This window comes from Capra hircus, chromosome 16 (genome assembly GCF_001704415.2).
Source record: "Capra hircus breed San Clemente chromosome 16, ASM170441v1, whole genome shotgun sequence".
NCBI lineage: Eukaryota > Metazoa > Chordata > Mammalia > Artiodactyla > Bovidae > Capra > Capra hircus.
Genome location: NC_030823.1, coordinates 58,729,782 through 58,747,777, shown reverse-complemented (window position 1 = coordinate 58,747,777; position 17,996 = coordinate 58,729,782). Strand labels below are relative to the sequence as shown.

At 41.3% G+C, this 17,996-nt stretch overlaps 1 protein-coding gene across 3 annotated transcripts in view; it reads right to left on the bottom strand.

Annotated features, from left to right (window-relative positions):
* Positions 1-16,423, bottom strand: part of RALGPS2 (Ral GEF with PH domain and SH3 binding motif 2) — a 159,927-nt gene extending 143,504 nt beyond the window's left edge. For 2 of the 3 annotated variants that reach the window (XM_018060648.1, XM_018060646.1), the window contains exon 1: positions 16,218-16,423. The gene's annotated coding sequence lies outside the window, so the exon portion shown is untranslated. The remainder of the gene's footprint in view (positions 1-16,217) is intronic. The other variant, XM_018060649.1, reaches the window with a different exon arrangement.

The window sequence follows — 17,996 nt, the reverse complement described above, 5'->3', positions numbered from 1 at the left end:
CACTATGGAGAACAGTATGGAGATTGCTTAAAGAATAGTTACCATATGATCCAGCAATCCACTCCTGGGCATATATCCGGAAGAGACAGAAACTAATTTGAAAAGAGGCACCCACCTCAATGGTCACAGCAGCACTATTTATAACAGCAAAGACATGGAAGCAACCTAATGTCTATTAACAGATAAATGGATAAAGATGATGTGAGATTTATATAGCAGTATATTACTTAGCCATAAAAAAAAGGAAATAATGCCATTTCCAGCAACATGGGTGGACCTAGAGATTATTATACTAAGTGAAGTAGGTCAAAGACAAATATCACATTATTTATATGTATAGTCTAAAAAAGTGATACAAATGAAATTATTTATAAAACAGAACAGACTCATAGACATAGAAAACAAACTTATGGTTACCAAAGGGGAACGGGACGTGGAGGGATAAATTAGGAGTTTGGGATTAACAGATACATACTACTGTATATAAATTAGATAAACAACAAGGACCTGTTGTATGGCACAGGGAAGTATACTTGCTATCTTGCAATAACCTATAATGGAAAAGAATCTGAAAAAAAAATAACTGATTCACTTTGCTGTACACCTGAAACCCAACACTGTAAATCAACTATGCTTCAATAATATTGTCTTGGGAAAAAAAAAAAAACCACAACAAACATGTAAACAAATGTGCTACCATCAAGATTTTATTATGCCATTTGTAGAGCACAGGGAAAGAAGATGTAGCATAATTCTTAAGGGCCACAGGATTTGGGGAAAGGTAAATGAGCACTGGCTTCAACTTAAAGATACCAGATACATTAGCCCCTAACAAGAGAGTCAACCCATCCTCTGAAGCCAGGCTTTGGCTTCTCTTCTCTACCTATCAAAGTCCTAGATGGCATCTTTTTCCAACAGAAGGCTGTTTTGTCTACATTGACAACCTGTCATTTAGTGTGGCCACCTTCATTAATTATCTTAGCTAAAACTTTTGGCTAGGTTGCTGCAGCTTCTTCATCAGTACTTCCTGCTTCACCTTGCACTTCAATGTTACAGAGATGGCTTCTTTCCTTAAACCTTGTGAACCAACTTCTGATAGCTTCAAACTTTTCTTCTGCAGCTTCTTCACCCCTCCCAGTGTTCATACAACTGAAGAGAGTTGGGGCTTTCCCCTAACAGAATATTGTAACTGGTTTGATCTTCTGTTCAGATCACTAAAACTTTCTCCATTATGAACAATAAGGCTGGTTCCGCTTTCTTATCTTGGCTTTCAACATGCCTTCCACCCTAAACTTAATCATTTCTAGCTTTTGATTTAAAGTGAAAGACATGCCACTCTTCCTTTCCCTTGGACACTTAAGAGGCCACTGTAGGGTTATTACTTGGCCTAATTTCAATACCCCATTTTTTTGGAATAGGGAGGCCTCAACAGATGGACAGAGATCAGTGGGGGTGGGGACATCAACGGCCAGTTGGTGGAGTAGCCAGAATGCACACATTAGCTCGCTATGGTATATGGGGAAGGTTCGGGGTGTCCCAAAACCATTACAATGTAACATCAAAGTTCACTGATCACAGATCACCGTAACAAATACAATAATGAAAAAGCTTAAATATTTTGAGAATTATTACCAAAATGTAAGCCAGAGACAAGAAGTGAGCAAATGCTGTTGGAAAAAAGGCACCGACAGACTTGCTCAATGGAGGGTTGCCACAAACCTTCAAACTGTAAAAAACAAAGTATCTGTGAAGTATAATGAAGCAAAATACAAGAAAAGAAGGTATGCCAGTAAATATAGCAAGTCCCATTACTCACAAGGTGAATAAGACTATTTTTCAGTGCCCTGTACACTACCTAAAATAACCCTGGTTACTCAACCCACACACTAGGGTGCACTTCTCTAAGTGAATCTCCAAGCAAATTATTTCCTTAGGCTCTTTTAGTTGCAAGAAATTCATTCAAATTACCCTAAAGAGCATGTTATATATGACACTACTCACTGAACACCGGTTATGATCTTACTATTGTTATAAAAGCTTTTGTGTCATCTCATTTAATCCTGACATCAGCCCCATAAGGAAAGGTATCAATATTATTTATGATGCTCACTTTTTACAGATAAGGAATGAGACAGAGGAGTTAAAACAACCTTTCCAAGGTCACACAACTATTAAAAGACAGAGCCAGAATTCTACTGCCAAAAGTCTGACACCAAAGCCTGCACGCTTTCCTGGGGAAAAAACGGGATGGGGTCTCCAGAAGGGCAGGAGCCACAGAAGTCCTGGAGTAGCAGGAGAGGAGTGTCTACAGAGCCAGAGAGCAGAAGCTCCAGGCTCAGCTCTGCGCCCACCTCTCTCTCACACATGGCTTCCTGCTCACAATTGTGTGCTTCTCTCATCACAGATGCCTCATTCTCTTCTGGTTACCAACTGGCTTCCTCAGCCCCTTTACCATTGCTGTGACTCTCAGCTTCTGCTTATACTCACCTTTCCAGTCTCTCAGACTTTTGTTTTACAGGACTCCACACTAACGCCATCTTCCCAGCTCAGGCTCTCATGGCTCAATGGCAAGTTAACTCCACGTTCCCTGTACATGGCTGTAATTTTCCCCACCAGACAACGCTAGGTGGTTGGCTGGTTTACAGATTAGCAGCCCGTAGGTCAAATGCCCACTCCTGGATCAATCAGGTGGAATATAGCTTTTACGTGGTTAAAAACATAGCTATTGAGGTCTATTCCTCTGCAATGTACTGTGGAACTGCAGGCACACCAGAATTATCAAACACATGTCTGGGACACTGAGTCAGCTAAGTCACCCTTCATCTGGGGCTGAAAAGTCTTGTCAGTATTTTTAATCTATTTAGTTATAGTAATTAAGCAGTCATAAATACAACTTTTGGTTGTTATTAAGGAGATCATATAATTTACAGTGTCACACTAGTAAGACATGGGACATAGGCCCAGCTGTTGTTAAGTCGAGGGTGGCCACACGACAGCAATGGTATTACGACTGAGACAAGGAAAGCCCATTATCGTCTATCATTTTCAATTCTGCTCAGATAGAAGTAGTAAACGTCGATAACCCTCTCCCTTCGTAGCTATGTCCGCTGCACCACACTGAACTGAAGCAGAAGAGGGGTCTAGAAGTGCTGACACCATTACTACAGCCAATTCACCGCTGCTCACACACGGCAGCACAGAGGCCTCGACAGTACCGCTGGCTCCCCCAAGCTCAAACCTTCAGAATTATAGCTCAAAATATCCTTCTTCAGATGAGTTTGACCCTACACCCCTTGGCTTTTTCAATGGCAGGGGAAAGACTTTGAAATGAAAACCTGCTACATAATTAGCTAAGACCAAGTAATAGGGACAGAAAGGAAAAGGCAAACAAACTTATCAATGCTACTTTCCTATCAATGTTTTAAATCTTCTTGTTGGGAGGATTACCTAGTACATATATAGCTTAACTAGAAACCCCCTCCCTTTGAGGGGAAAAAAAAAGAACACTGGTTCTAAACAGTTTGGATTTTCACTCCAATCTTCATTTACAATTGATCAATTTACAACCTTAAAAAGAAAGGAAATAGAGTGAGAAGCCAAAAGTCAGTAACAGTATATGTTATCCCTTAAATTTTAACCTGCTTTACTTCTAAGGAATGAATAATTTGGTCTCATTTTATCAAATTATTTCTAAAACCTCCAAAAACCCTTCAGGCCAAAGCATGCCAAAACTGATTCCTGTTGCTGTAACTTCAGTAATGCTGTTCCCCAAAGCTTATGTTCTTACCACCTTAATGAAACACATTTCCTAAGGACCACTCCTGCACTCACTGAGACATAACTCCCTCCTCTTCTCCTGCATACTGCTCTTCAATCTGACACATAACTACATACAATCTCGTGTTATTTACTGTGGTTTCATAAAGAAGGTTTCATCTCTCTGTCTTCTCTTCACCAAGAAGATGTAAACAACCAGTGCAAGATCTAGAACTTACTCCTCCAGGATAACATTCACAAGTACTGGGCTCACAGAAACCTTTCAATAATACTGTTGACAAAAAGAAGCAAGTCCAAAGCGTAGTTTCTTACCCAAGGTTATCTACAAAACATTCCCCTTTTAATAGACTTACCCCTGTACCCTCAGCCCTAAGAGATGGGATCTGAACCACACAAACCTATAAAAAAATATATCCACAAATCTAAACTGTGGAAGAAAAGCAGCAGAGGTTATCCTAATGACCACTGACAGAATAAAAGCTGTATCAGTCAAACCTAAAATACACACGAATCCCTTACCTACAAAACCCTAAAAGCTATGAAGATTTCAGCACATTTACAGAAGGGCAGCTTAAAAGAAACAACAGAAAACACATAGATCTGTCATGTAAGCTACTTCCAGGAGGCCAGAAAAGTTCTAGTCAAACCCTGAGACACCTTAATCAGAATTTGAAGAGGTCTAACGAACTCTTTACTCTAGTAACCCTAGAGATCTAGAGTAACCCCAGATACAAGAGAAGCTAGGCTGTGATTATTAGTACACTTGATCTTCACGGTCCTGAAAGAAGGAAGAGTTAAGAACTAATTCAGCCTAGTACTTTGCTTTTATACCTTCTCATTTAATCCTTACAGTGTTCCTATGCGAAGACACTTCTATGCCCACTTTACAAACAGGGGGGCTGAATATTAAGAAAAATTTAGTAACTTGCCCTGATTCACACAGACTTTAAGCACAGGACTAAAACCATGGCCTATGTGGCAAAAAATTGTTTTAATTATTTGACTGATTCCAAGAATACTCAGATGCATTATTTAAGGCAATATGAAAACACAGTTGTAACATTCATATTCCTCTTATTGCAAATGAATTAAGATATATATTTAATAGAAAATGCAACTGGGAATTTTAAGACTAAATCCAACCAAGATCCATAGCCATATTAATATTTTTCCAATAAGCACATCTGACTGTATCATTCATTACTTATTCAAAAAACTGCCAGTGGCCTTTAACTTTATGACAACTGGCTAACTATTTGGGTAAAAGGACAAAAACTAGATCTTACATTAAAATAAACAGGATGAATTAAAGATGAAAAACGTCTAAGGCATAAAAATACTAGAAGTAAAACTAGGTTAATTGTTTTTAATGTTGGCATAGGAAAGTCTAGGACTGACAATAGAAAAACAGAAACAGTAGAAAAGACTGATAAATCTGACTAAAGAAAACATACAACACACACATACAGCCAAACATATGCACATATTTCATCAATTCTAGGACGAATATTTTCTCATCTTTTAACATCTCTGAAATCAGGATGCCTCTTAAATTAAGAGTGTCATGGTTCAACTGACAGTATATTTCTATCCTTAATTGTATATTAAACAGTATATCTCACAACTGAAGCCAATATAGATTTAATAAAAGACTCTAAAAAGAGACAGTTACTCAGTCATGTCCAACTCTTTGAGTCTCATGGACTGTAGCCCACCAGGCTCCTCTGTCCCTGGGATTCTTCAGGCAAGATACTGGAGTGGTTGCCATTTCCTTCTCCAAGGGATCTTTCCAACCCAGGGACTGAACCGAGGTCTCCTGCATTGCAGGCAGATTCTTTACCATCTGAGCCACCATGGAAATACTCTTAAGTTATGTGACAGAAAATAAGATAGGGAAAAGGTCTACAACAAGCAACAAAACCAATATTCTTCATACATGAAGAGCTCTAACATGTTATTAACGTTAAGCAATAGGATGCTAACTGCACTGGTAATGTTTCATTTCTCAAGTTAACTGTATTTTTTTTTCTTTTCCATTATGGTTTATCACAGGATATTAAAAATAGTCCCCTGTGGTATACAACAGGAACTTGTTGTTTATCCATTCTATATAACAGCTTGCATCTGCTAATCCCAAACTCCCAATCCATCCCTCCCCTAACCCTCCCCGCCTTGGCAACCACCAGTTCGTCCTCTCTGTGAGTCTGTTTCTGTTTCATAGATAAGTTCATTTATATCATATTTTAGATTTGACATGTAAGTGATATCATTTGGTATTTGTCTTTTTCTATCTGAGGTGTTAAGTGTATTAATCTTTATGCATTTTTTTGTTTATTTGACTTATCTGGTTAAAAGACTTTTAAGAGATAAGAATATAAGCAGTAAGTATATAAGATATGAGAAGGAAATTATAGCCTAAACGTCCAAAAACATGAAAATATAAATTTCACCAAAAATATTTTAAAATGCAAATTAAAATAAGAATTTATTACATAATAGATCAAAATCTATGTTTGTAAAGTTAATCACCAAGTCAGTAAGAGCACAGAGAAACAATTATGTGGCACAAGCAAGAATGCAACTGTACTTAACCTCCAAACAAGCAAACCATCCTCCTTTTAGGAATTCATCAAAAGGAAACAACCAGAAAAGTACAGGAAGATGTATAAGAGAAGATGCTAACTCTATCACTCTTTACAATATATTAAAGTTAGAAACAACCTAAGTGTCCCATCAAGAGACTGCTTAAAGAAATTATGATACACCCACAGAATGTGCAACCATTATGCATTATGATGCAACCATTAAAAACGAAGGCAGATATGGCTGATTCGTGCTGATGTTTGGCAGAAACCAACACAATTATATAAAGCAATTATACTTCAATTAAAAATTAATAAGAAACTGAAAGCAGAGAGAAACTGTCTTTGGAAATGAAATAAGTATCCCTGAAAGTATACAAAGACTTTTTACACGAGCACCAGATTTTTTAAAGCTTATTTTTTTCATTTTTTTCTGGCTTGATGTGTTTTACTTTTTTTTTGAGATACACATAAATACTAAAATGTACTTATGAATTTTTACTATGTAGATGTGCATGTAACCACCAGTCAAATAAAGATATAGAGCATTTCCAGCACTCCAGAAGTCCTGCTCCACTAGTCCCAACCCTTAACCACTACTTTGATTTCCAACAACAGAGATGAGTTTGACCTTTTCCTGAGCTTCAAGAAAAGAGGATCACACAGTACATACTCTCTTGTGTCTGATTTCTATCAACAGTTTGTGATATTCACCCATATTTGCTAAGTATAGCAGTGGTTCCTTCTTTTTCACCGACATATAGTACTCCAGTACAGAGCATACCACAAATTATTGCTACATTTTTCTGCTGATGGGCATCTGGCTTGTTTCCAGTTGGGTGCTATTATGGAAAACAAACTGCTGCATTTTTTCAGATTTCATAAATGTTTTATTTGTATTGCTTCTTATTTAGTTTTAGATATTTATATTGATAAAAGAAATCAAACAATCCAGAAAAATCTAATAAGAAAAAGAAAAAAACCCTGGTATCTCACCACATAGACAACTACCATTTTCTTTTCAAGATTTATGTTTATTATGTTATAAATGCTGTTTCTTCTATATCAAGGCCTTTTCCTTCAAGTTATTTTCTCCCTTCTTTCTCTCCCTCTTTTTCACCTAAGACCAACTAGGAAAACAAATGTTTACATCTGGTGTGCAACATTTTTCAATCTTACAACATCACTTATACTCTGCAATAAACATTGGATTTTTACCGTTTTATTAAAATGGGATATTTTATACTTTGCTCTGTAACTTGCTTTCCTCAATTAAATATAATGCCATTGCCTCATATCACTGATTATTTTTGCCATGTCTTGCTTTTTTAAACAGCTTTGAAATATAAGTCACATACCATACAATTCATCCATTTAAAGTATACAATTCAGGAATTTCCCTTGTGGTCCAGTGGTTAGGACTCCTGAGTTTTCACTGACAAGGTCTCACGTTTAATCACTGATCAGGGAGCTAAAATACGACAAGCCACACAGAGAGGCCAAAAAGAAAACGTATACAGTTTAATGGCATGTAGAACTATCAATGCAGTCAACTGTAGAACATTTTTAAAATCTTAAAAAGAAACCCTATACTCTTTAGGCCTTCCCATCTCCTACCTGCAACCTCAAGCAACCACTAATCAGCATTCTATCTCTATAGATTCCTGTTCTGCATGTTTCATACGAATGTAATCATATAATATCTGGCCTTTTGTGACTGCTTCCTTCACCATGCATAATATTTTCAAAATTTACTGATGATATAACATGTATCGTACCTTACTCCTTTTAAGGGCTAAATAATAATCCCACTGGATGGATATATCACATTTTGTTTATTCACTTGTTAGGTGATAGACATTTGTGTTATTTCTATTTTTTTCCTTACAATGAATAATGTTGCCATAATCATTTGGGAACAATTTTTTATGGAGACATGCTTTCATCTTCCTTGGGTATATACCTAGGAAAGAACTGCTAGGTTATAATGGTAACTCAACATTTAATCTCCTTAAGAGCTGCCATACTATCTTCCAAAGAAGCTACATAATTTTATATTCCTGTTAGTGTCTGAGGGATCCAATTTCTCAACATCCATACCTATACTTGCTACATCACCAAACTTTTTAAATTCTAGCCCTTCTAGTAGTATGAAGGGGTATCTCATCATGGCTTGACTTCACTTCCCTAATACCAATCCCCAGGTCATGGACTGTTATCTGTCCACGGCCTGTTAAGAACAGGGCCATGCAGTGGGCTAGTGCGTGACGCTTCATCTGCTGTTTCCCACTGCTCATGTTACTGCCTGAACCACCGCCCCCAACTCCTATCCATGGAAACTGTCTTCCACGAAATTAGTCTCTGGTGCCAAAAAGGTTAGGGACCCACTGTCTTACAGCTAATTATGCTGAGCATTTTCACAATGTAAACATGTATTAAATCATCATTTGGTATACTTTAAATGTCTTACAATTTTGTCAATTATACCTCAAGAAAGCTGGAAAAAAAATACATTTAATAACATATTTTCTCATCTCTGCATAATGTTCCTTTCTTTGTGAATGTCGATGTGTGTATTTAATTATATGTTAGTTAAAATATAAATGTAATAGAGGCAAATGTTTTTGTATTTCTGTTTACAGCTGTATCCCCAGCACCAAGAACTATCCCTGGAACACAAAAAATGCTCCATGGCTTTTAAAAAATGAATAAGCAAATGATCTCTAAATCAAATGTGCATTTGGGAAAAGTTATAGTACTTTCTTTTGGCATTTCTCTACAAATGAGACATTATATAGGCCATGTTTGTATGTATAAAAACATATACATATATAAGTATACAGTACTTATATGTGACTAGTTCTGATGATTAATTTAAAAAACCCCACCTGACCAGGGTGGGGGCAGGGGGAGACCTTTAGTAAGATATCATATTTGGTGAGATTTTAGAGATACTTCTATTAAAGCCAGTAACCTGAAATTTAGAATCATTTCTCTCAGGTAAGTGAGCCTTTAATGCTGACTAGCCAACACAATCAGAGAAGGCAGTGGCACCCCACTCCAGTACTCTTGCCTGGAAAATCCCATGGACGGAGGAGCCTGGTGGGCTGTAGTCCATGGGGTCGCTAAGAGTCGGATACGACTAAGTGACTTCACTTTCACTTTTCACTTTCATGCATTGGAGAAGGAAATGGCAACCCACTCCAGTGTTCTTGCCTGGAAGATCCCATGGATGGAGGAGCCTGGTGGGCTGCCGTCTATGGGGTCGCACAGAGTCGGACACGACTGAAGCGACTTAACAGCAGCAGCAGCCAACACAACATATTCCTCTCCTCTATTCTCTTCACTTTTCCACTCTTTGATGGATGGCTGTGTCATGTTCCTTCCCCCTTGTCAAACCTCCAATACACACAGCCATTCTTTCTCACTCTCAGCTAATGGTCTTGCTTATCATACACTAACAGAAAACCTCAGATGAGAACTTCCTCAAGCCACCACCATCGTGTCTGTCCACAAATTCTGCTCTTCTCTCCCGACTTCTAGTAAAGCAATGGCTAATCCTTCCACCTGTGCTCAGATTGGGGTCAGCAAACCACGTGCCTGTACTGTCTACGGCAGCTTTATGGTGCAAAAGCAAAGCTGAGTAGCAGTAACAGATAGTACTGCCCACAAAGCCTACAATACTATTCAGCCCTTCAAAGGAAAAACTGGCTCAGCCTTGCACTGGATGGTCACCTCTCCTCTCATCTAATACAGACACTGCTGGTTGAAGGGCCCACTGAGTCCGGTGCAGAAGAAATGCAGTAAGACCCACACAAGACACAGAAGACGCGAGAGACACAGACTGATGACCGAGAAAGGATCTTAATGGACTCCAGTCACACAGAAAGGATGAAGACGACAAAAGGGCATGAGACTTTTCAACAACCACCTGAAGCTAGGTAATTACAGTACCACCCCTTAAGTTTTGAAGGATAAGTACTTCAGTTTAGAATCCCACACTGAGAAGGGCCAAATTATCAACCAGCTGTCAGCGTAGAAGAAAGATATTTTCAGCAATGCAAACGTCTCAGAAATTTCACCTCCTCAAACACTCTTTCTTGAAAGTTACTGAGGGATGTATTTCACCAAAACAAAGGGGTACATCAGAGAAAGAGGAGGGCAGGGATCCAGAGAACATGGGCTCTAACACAGGGAAAAGGTAAAGAGAACTCCCAGGGTCACAAAGGGAAATCACAAGCTGATGCCCAGCAGAGTGAAGAGCCCCAGTGCTGATTTGGGCATAAGGACAGGGAACTCTGAGATATTTCCAATTAAAAAAAAAAAATATCGGGTGATCAATCTGTTGTGTTTGCACATACTGAGACAGTTCCTGGTGGGGGCAGGGGGTGGATAGAGACAAATAGGACACTAAGCCAAAAAAAAAAAAAAGAAAAAATATTTAATATTTATTTATTTGGCTGCAACAGGTCTTAGTTGCGGCATGCAAACTCAGCTGTGGCATGTGGGATCTAGTTCCCTGACCAGCAATGCAACCTGGGCCCCCTGCACTGGAGCACAGAGTCTTAGCTTCTGGAGCACCAGAGAAGTCCCCCCCAAATTTTAAATTCATGAAATACAATCATAGAACACTGCATAGTTCAACGGTAAACAGATACACAAAGTCATAATAATGTAAACAATAAACAATAAGTTACATAACTATATGTTACATTAGGAGATACAACGTATTAGGTGACTATACTAAGGAGATAAAGGGAGAGGCGGCTCAGTGGGCCTGAGAACCCTAAAGCATAGACTCATCTTCCAGAGGAGGAAGCCAACAGATATCTAAAAATTGAAAAACAAGTAATACCTTAAAATATGGAAATAAATATCAGAAAGAAAAAAAAAAAAAACAGCTAAACGTACCAAAAATAATTGCTCTAAAAGCAGGACCTGAAGGGAAAATTATTCAGGGGGTGGGGTTTTCATTTTAAGTCTTACAGTACAACTTTCTTTTTAACTGTACAGGTGTATTATTTAAAGTCAAAAGTTAGTGTGTTGTTGCTTTCAAGAAACATAACTAGTGTTTTTTGTATCATTTATTATCAATTAATTCAACCACTCCACAAAGTTTATCTGGGCATTGACTGTGCCAGGCACTTTTCTAGGTGCTAGGAAGACATCAGTGAGCCAAGTCTTCGACCTCGTGAAGGACCTCAAGGAAGGTCCCTCCTTATATTCAGAGGGAAGCAGATAATAAGCAAATTAACATATGCTATAATGTCAGATAAATTACTGTTGTGAAGAGAAATAAAGATGAGGGTAGAGTGTGATGGGGCTGCTATTTAGGCAAGGTTTTCAGAAAAGGGTTCTCCAAGAATGAGCAAGAAGGAAACTGAGCTCTAAAGGAAAGATCTGTTTGGAGAAAAGGTCATATAAACAAAATAACAGAAGGGTATCAATTAAGCTCAAGGTGAGGGCTTCATTTTCAAGCCTCTCATACACCAAAGCCATGTGTCATTCAAAAGCCTGTACCAAAGTTCCCTGTGGTGGCACACATAAGCTGCCAGGCACCTTCAAGCTGAGTCCTATGAACACTGCTTCCTACATCCCTAACCAGCCATTACTGACTAAAGGTACTCGCTAAATATATACTCAAACTTTCTTCTTTGCATAGAATAGGCAGACATCACATATTTCAAATTTCAGTGTTTTTATTCCTATGACATGGTTAAAAGGTTTCCTAAACCAAAAGTTCAAGATGTTAATCAAGAAAGACTCCAGATTAATTTCAAGCTACCAAAATATATCATATTCAATCTTTATTTTCTCACTGAAGAAAATCCATAAACCAACGGGAGTAAGACATATTAAAAAAAAAAAATTTAGAGGGTAATTTTATTCTCCAAGAAACCTCACTCAGGTTAAGCCAGAGTTTCAGACTATCTGAATTATCTTTTTATTGAAAACTGAGTAACTAAAAAAATGTAGCACCCAGAGGGAAGCAATTTGCTTTATTCTACATACAGTTGTTATACAATAAAAACTTCACATTCAGAAAAGAGGATCAATTTTAAAACATCTTATTCTCAAAACATTTATATCATTAAAAGTAGATCCAAACTGGCTTTTTTTACACAGCAATAAAAAGCAGAACTTTTAGATTCTAAACAGGTCTAATTAAATCTCAACTAACAGTTGGGTTCAGAGTTTAAAAGTTATTTAGAAATTTCTGGAAAAGCAGGCTAGCAGCTATACTGTATGCTGAACTGTAGCAGTGGATGTTGATGCTCCCCCCATCAACACGCCCCAGGTGGAGCATCACACTGTAGTAAGAGCTAAGACTTGGGTTTAGGTTCACGGCTTGCTCGTTGGTGTACTCACATTTCCGTTTCCTCAGCTCAAAATGGAGATGATAATACCTACATTAAGGTCAATGTTCTGGGCTTCCCTGGTGGCTCCATGGTAGAGAATACGCCTGCCAATGCGGGAGACAGGACTCCATCCCTGGGTGGGGAAGATCCCCTGGAGGAGGGCATGGCAACCTACTCCAGTATTCTTGCCGAGAAAATTTCATGAACAGGGGAGTCTGGCAGGCTAAGGGTCCATGAGGGTCACCAAGTGTCAGACATGACCAAAGCGACTAAGCACACGCACAAGGTCAATGTTAATTGTTGGCACTCCTGTAAATAAGAAGTACCAACATATTTAAGAATCAATAGTATATTAAAAAGTGTTCTGATCTGCAAAGGTCCCTGGGTCGGGATGATCCCCTGGAGAAAGAAATGGCAATCCACTCCAGTGTTCTTGCCTGGAGAATCCCAGGGATGGGGGAGCCTGGTGGGCTGCCGTCTGTGGGGTTGCACAGAGTCGGACATGACTGAAGCGACTTAGCAGCAGCAGCAGTATATTAAAAAGTTTTGTGATCTGCAAAGGTCCCTGGGTCGGGATGATCTCCTGGAGAAGGAAATGGGAACCCACTCCAGTATTCTTCCCTGGGAAATCTCATGGATAGAAGAGCCTGGTGGGCTATAGTCCATAGGGTCGCAAAAGAGTCAGACATGACTCAGAGACTAAACAACAACAATAATTTGCGACAAACTATACCAGTGTTTGTCATATTTTAAAAAGAAAAATTTCAGTCAGAATTCTCTGATTTAGCGATAATGGTTATTAGATTTTAAGGAAGAACAATAGGACCTTGGTCCACTCACACATACACAGCCAGAGGAAGAAAAAATTTAGGGAACGATTTAAAAAATTTAGGGGAAAAAAGAATTAAGACTCCCTTAAAAACAAGTGCCAAGAAAAATATTTTTAGCAAACATCTCATTTAACTACATAAACCAAAAGTATAAAGCTGTCTAACCAGATGTAAACTGTGCATCATGTGACTTAAGGTAGAATGTTTATTTTGGGGAACCAGATACCCAAAGTACATAAACATCAGTGTATTTTTAAACTAACTTGTCTTGATGCTTTTGTTCACTCAGTAATAATTCCCACTATCCTTAGAAGGAAAAACACAACAAATATCCTTAACCAACAAAAACTCTTCAGAGGAGTTTTTACTTCTTAAAGTTGTAAACTAATGCTAAATAGTGTTATCTGACAATCTGCCTACTTACCCTTTAAGCTCCATCAGGGCACAGACCTATCCTTTTCTCTGCTGTATCACCAACATCTAGGCAACTAACTGGCACCAAGTAGAAAATGAATAAATATGTGCAGAATGAATGAATGAGTGTACAAACTGGGCCTCTGGACAAAAGTGTCTTAAATTGCAACAGAACAATTTCACTTATACATATATCCATCATTCACTACAGAAAACTGCTGTCTCAGCTGTAATGACATGTCCTAAACTGAAAGAGACATGTACTAGGTACATAAACACACACACAAATACATTACTCACATATATGATAAAAGTACATAAAGGATCCACAAGGTCAGTTTTAAAGTAGCTATATTTTCTCTCAGGATATTTTGGTCAGTTTTTGCTGATAATCAAAGAATGTATCAGAAAAGCATATTGCAATCTGGAAAGATTTAGGCAAAATGAACAATATTTCCAGGGTTCCATTCTCAGTGTTTTAAAGTCAAATTTCTTAATTGAATGAAAGGTGGAATAAAATGGAAAAAAAAAATAGATCTTACCATTTCAAAATAATGTCCTTGCATTTGGTCTTTAAGCTAATAAGACAAGTACTTTTCCAAATCGAAGCTAGACGATAAACTTTATGCCTACAAACCTTGAGTAAGAGGCTTTTATTAAAATAAGACCGTCTGGATAAGATCCTTCATAATTCTAAAGTCTCCAGGAAGATATGCAGCAGTAACAGTAACACACATTATTTATGATTCTACAGCACTGTATAACCATAATTATCTGGATGGAATAGGCTTTTAGGGCTAGCAAGCTATGATCTATGACTGTAATACTATGCTGCTCAGATCCAAAAGTTTCCCAAAATTCTGATGGTCATCTTCAAAAGAGACAGAGCTGGCTTGATGGTGAATACAGAAAAACACCAAGATCAATTCACAAACACCGGTACGAAAACAAAGCTCTCTATAGCAACTACAGCGTTGCAATTTTAAAATCCTGGGCATGTAAAAGATAAAGCTCAATTAACTGCTGACTGTATTTCTTTCTTAACCATCTTAAAGGCCAGGTACTGTGTATTTCTTTTTAGAGCTTTCTTCAACAGAAATTTAGTGTTTCAATGGCCCCTTCCTCCACAGCTAACATCAGTGCCCTTTCTTCCTCCTCCCTCACCCCTCCTGGGTAAAACAAATTAACATTTGTACTAAGGTACCTCCTATCAGCTCGCAGCTTCTTCCCAAACACGCCCACGTACAGTGAAACTGGACTGCGTCTGCACAACACACAGCTACAGGAAAAGAGCTTTGATGGGGGCATGTGGGGGGTAATTTAGCTCAGCACAGGTTTAAGGTTATTTTCCAGATACAGATAACAGCTCCTCACTCCTGGCTCGGGTTTCTCTCAAATCACCTCCAAAGCATGGTGTTTATGAGCCTACCTAATCCGATACTGCAATGGAATCCCGGATATTTGCAGACAGATATCCCCGCTCTGCAAGTGTTTGATCAGACCCGTGGGGGAACCTCTTTTATTTATTTTTTTTCAGTACGTCCGCTCCTAGCAGTACCTCACACCCTATCTCCGGCAGCGGCCCCCGGCCCCGCGTCCCGCCGCGCGGGGCCAGCGCAGGACCGGTCCCTCCCGGTCCGAGTCGGCAGGCGATTCGGGCTGCGGGCCGCTCCGCAACAGGTCACCCTGACCGCGAGAGTGCGGGTCCGCAAGGCTGCCAGCTGGGCGGCCGGGCTTCGGGGGCGCAGCTGCGAGGGCTGGGGAGGGGGTGTGGCCCGCCTCGGCGGGTTCCGACTCCCCGAGCCCCGGCTCCGCTCACCTGAAGGGAGGCTGAGGTGCCGCTGGGCGCCAAGGCAGCGCGGGCGGAGGCCGGGGGCTTCCGCCACCCAGGGGAGAAGCGAGGAGAGGCGAGACGGGCTGACCCCCGGCCTCAGGACAGAGAGCCGGAGCGGGGACCCCATGGCCGCCTCCTGACGCCGAGAGCGAGCTGCCGAGGGAGGCGCGGCCCTGGGTTCCGAGCCCCCTCCTGCCTCAGCCCGAGCCCCGCAACCCCCTCTCCTCGCCGAGGGCGAGCAGTCCCGGGGCCCGCGGCCGGGCGAAAGACACACGCCGCAGCGCCCCAGGCGCCGCCATTCCCCGCGATGCCGCCGCCGCCGCTGCGGCTCCGCGCCGCTCGGGGGTCGCAGCGCACCCACCTTCCCTCCCCCGCACCGCCCTCCGAGGCTCCGCACCAGGCCCGCGGCGAAGGCACCGACCTGTGCAGCCCCGGCAGACGCCTCGGAGGTTGGAAGGACGGCGCGGGCCTCCCGTTCCGCCGTTTTGCCGCCGCCACCGCCGCCTAGGCTAGCGCTCAGCGACCCGAGCAGTCGGCGTCTCTCATTCAGCGCCGGCCGCCGCCGCGGCCGCTCAGGGGAGGGGAGTGAGCTGGATCCACCCCGTCCGCGCCGGGGATGGGGGAGGAGAGCGGGCCGGGCGGGGGCGCGCGCCGAGCAGGCGGGGCGGAGCCGCGCTCGTGCACCAACCGAGCGCGCTCGCGCGGGCCCCGAGCGTCGCGGCCGGCGGGGGTCTTCCCGGCGCGCGCTCCCGCCAGCGGCTCCTCTGCCAGGCCGAGCCCAACTGTCCCCGGGGGCCCGCGGCCGCGGCGCGCGCCCACAGCCGCAGTCCCTCCGCCTCGAGCCCGCCAGAAGGAGGGGCCGCTACCGGCCAAACGAGGGGGCGGGGAAGGATTGGAGGGACGCACAGGTGGGGCCTCCGCGGCAGCCCGGCCACCGGCTCCCGGCGCCCGGCCCTCCGCGGTGAAATTCGCTGCGGTGGCCGCCGCTTTCAGCGCCCGGCACCTTACCTTTAAGGCCAGAGAACGAAGAAACCGAGGAAACCCTCGGCTCCCGGATCCTATATCCTGCCCGCGCCAGAGGTGTTTTTCGAAGTCACTGTGCACAAGTGAGGAGGTTCCACGTGTGAAGAGCCACCCCACTGCCGTAGGATCATAAATTGTAGAGATCAATACTCTCTCGCATTAAGATTCAGGAGGTGTTAGAAGTAGGCCTTTGTGTGATGCCCTTGGCTTAATGAGCAGATGACAGGGACTTTGGCATCCCTTGGGTCTCAGATTGATGAGTTCCAGGTGAGCAGTATTTTCACGTTGAATACAAGAACAAGATTCTGGAATATTAAATATTTCCTGTGGATAAAAAAGGAATGGATTTCGTTAAACAGCGGAAGGGTGTTGTTTCGGAGGGTGCACTATATGGGGTGGCCTATTTAGAATTAGCACCATTTGATGCAGCCTGACTATAAATGGAAGGTGATCCACCTTTGTATATGCTATCATTAGACCATTTAGAAATGGATGGCTTATTGGATAATCTGCCTCTCTCTCTCCAGGCAATGTATGGTAGAATGTGAAAGGAATACTGTGAACCAGCGTTGCCCTAAAAACAGGAAAGTGACAAAATCCTTCCCATTTATTTTCTTTCCTCTCTAATAACCCCTAAACAGAACAGATGAATCGTGTATATTGTAGGATACTAACTATTTCCTCCATTGACTGCCCTTCACTCTAGTTAGGGAAGCTAGAATGCCCTTCAACCCTTGTCTCTTAAATAGAGTTACTTCTTTAAAGCGCCTCCCCCTCCCTTCTCCACACCCAAAGTTGTTAAGAGCAAACAAAAAAAGGATAGGTAAAGTTCATGTTCTTTTCATTTTTATTTCATTTACTTTCAAAGAAAGTCCTAAAAAAAAAAAATCACTAGGAGAAGCAGAGAAACCAAACAGTCAAATGAGAATAGACCCAGAAAAGAGTAGAGCAGACTAATGGTGAAAAGGGGAGAATGTGTGATGTATACAGGAAGTTTTTCCACAGATGTTAATTGCTTCAAGTTCCAAAGAAATAACAGGCAAACAGAACTAGCACTTCGAGGAAAAATCCTTCTAGTTGGGTAAATCTGTAATCTTCTAAAATTGTTAGTAAGAGAGTAAGGAAAAGGTTATGTGCCCACAGTAATAATTCAACAATATAGATTTGTATATATAAA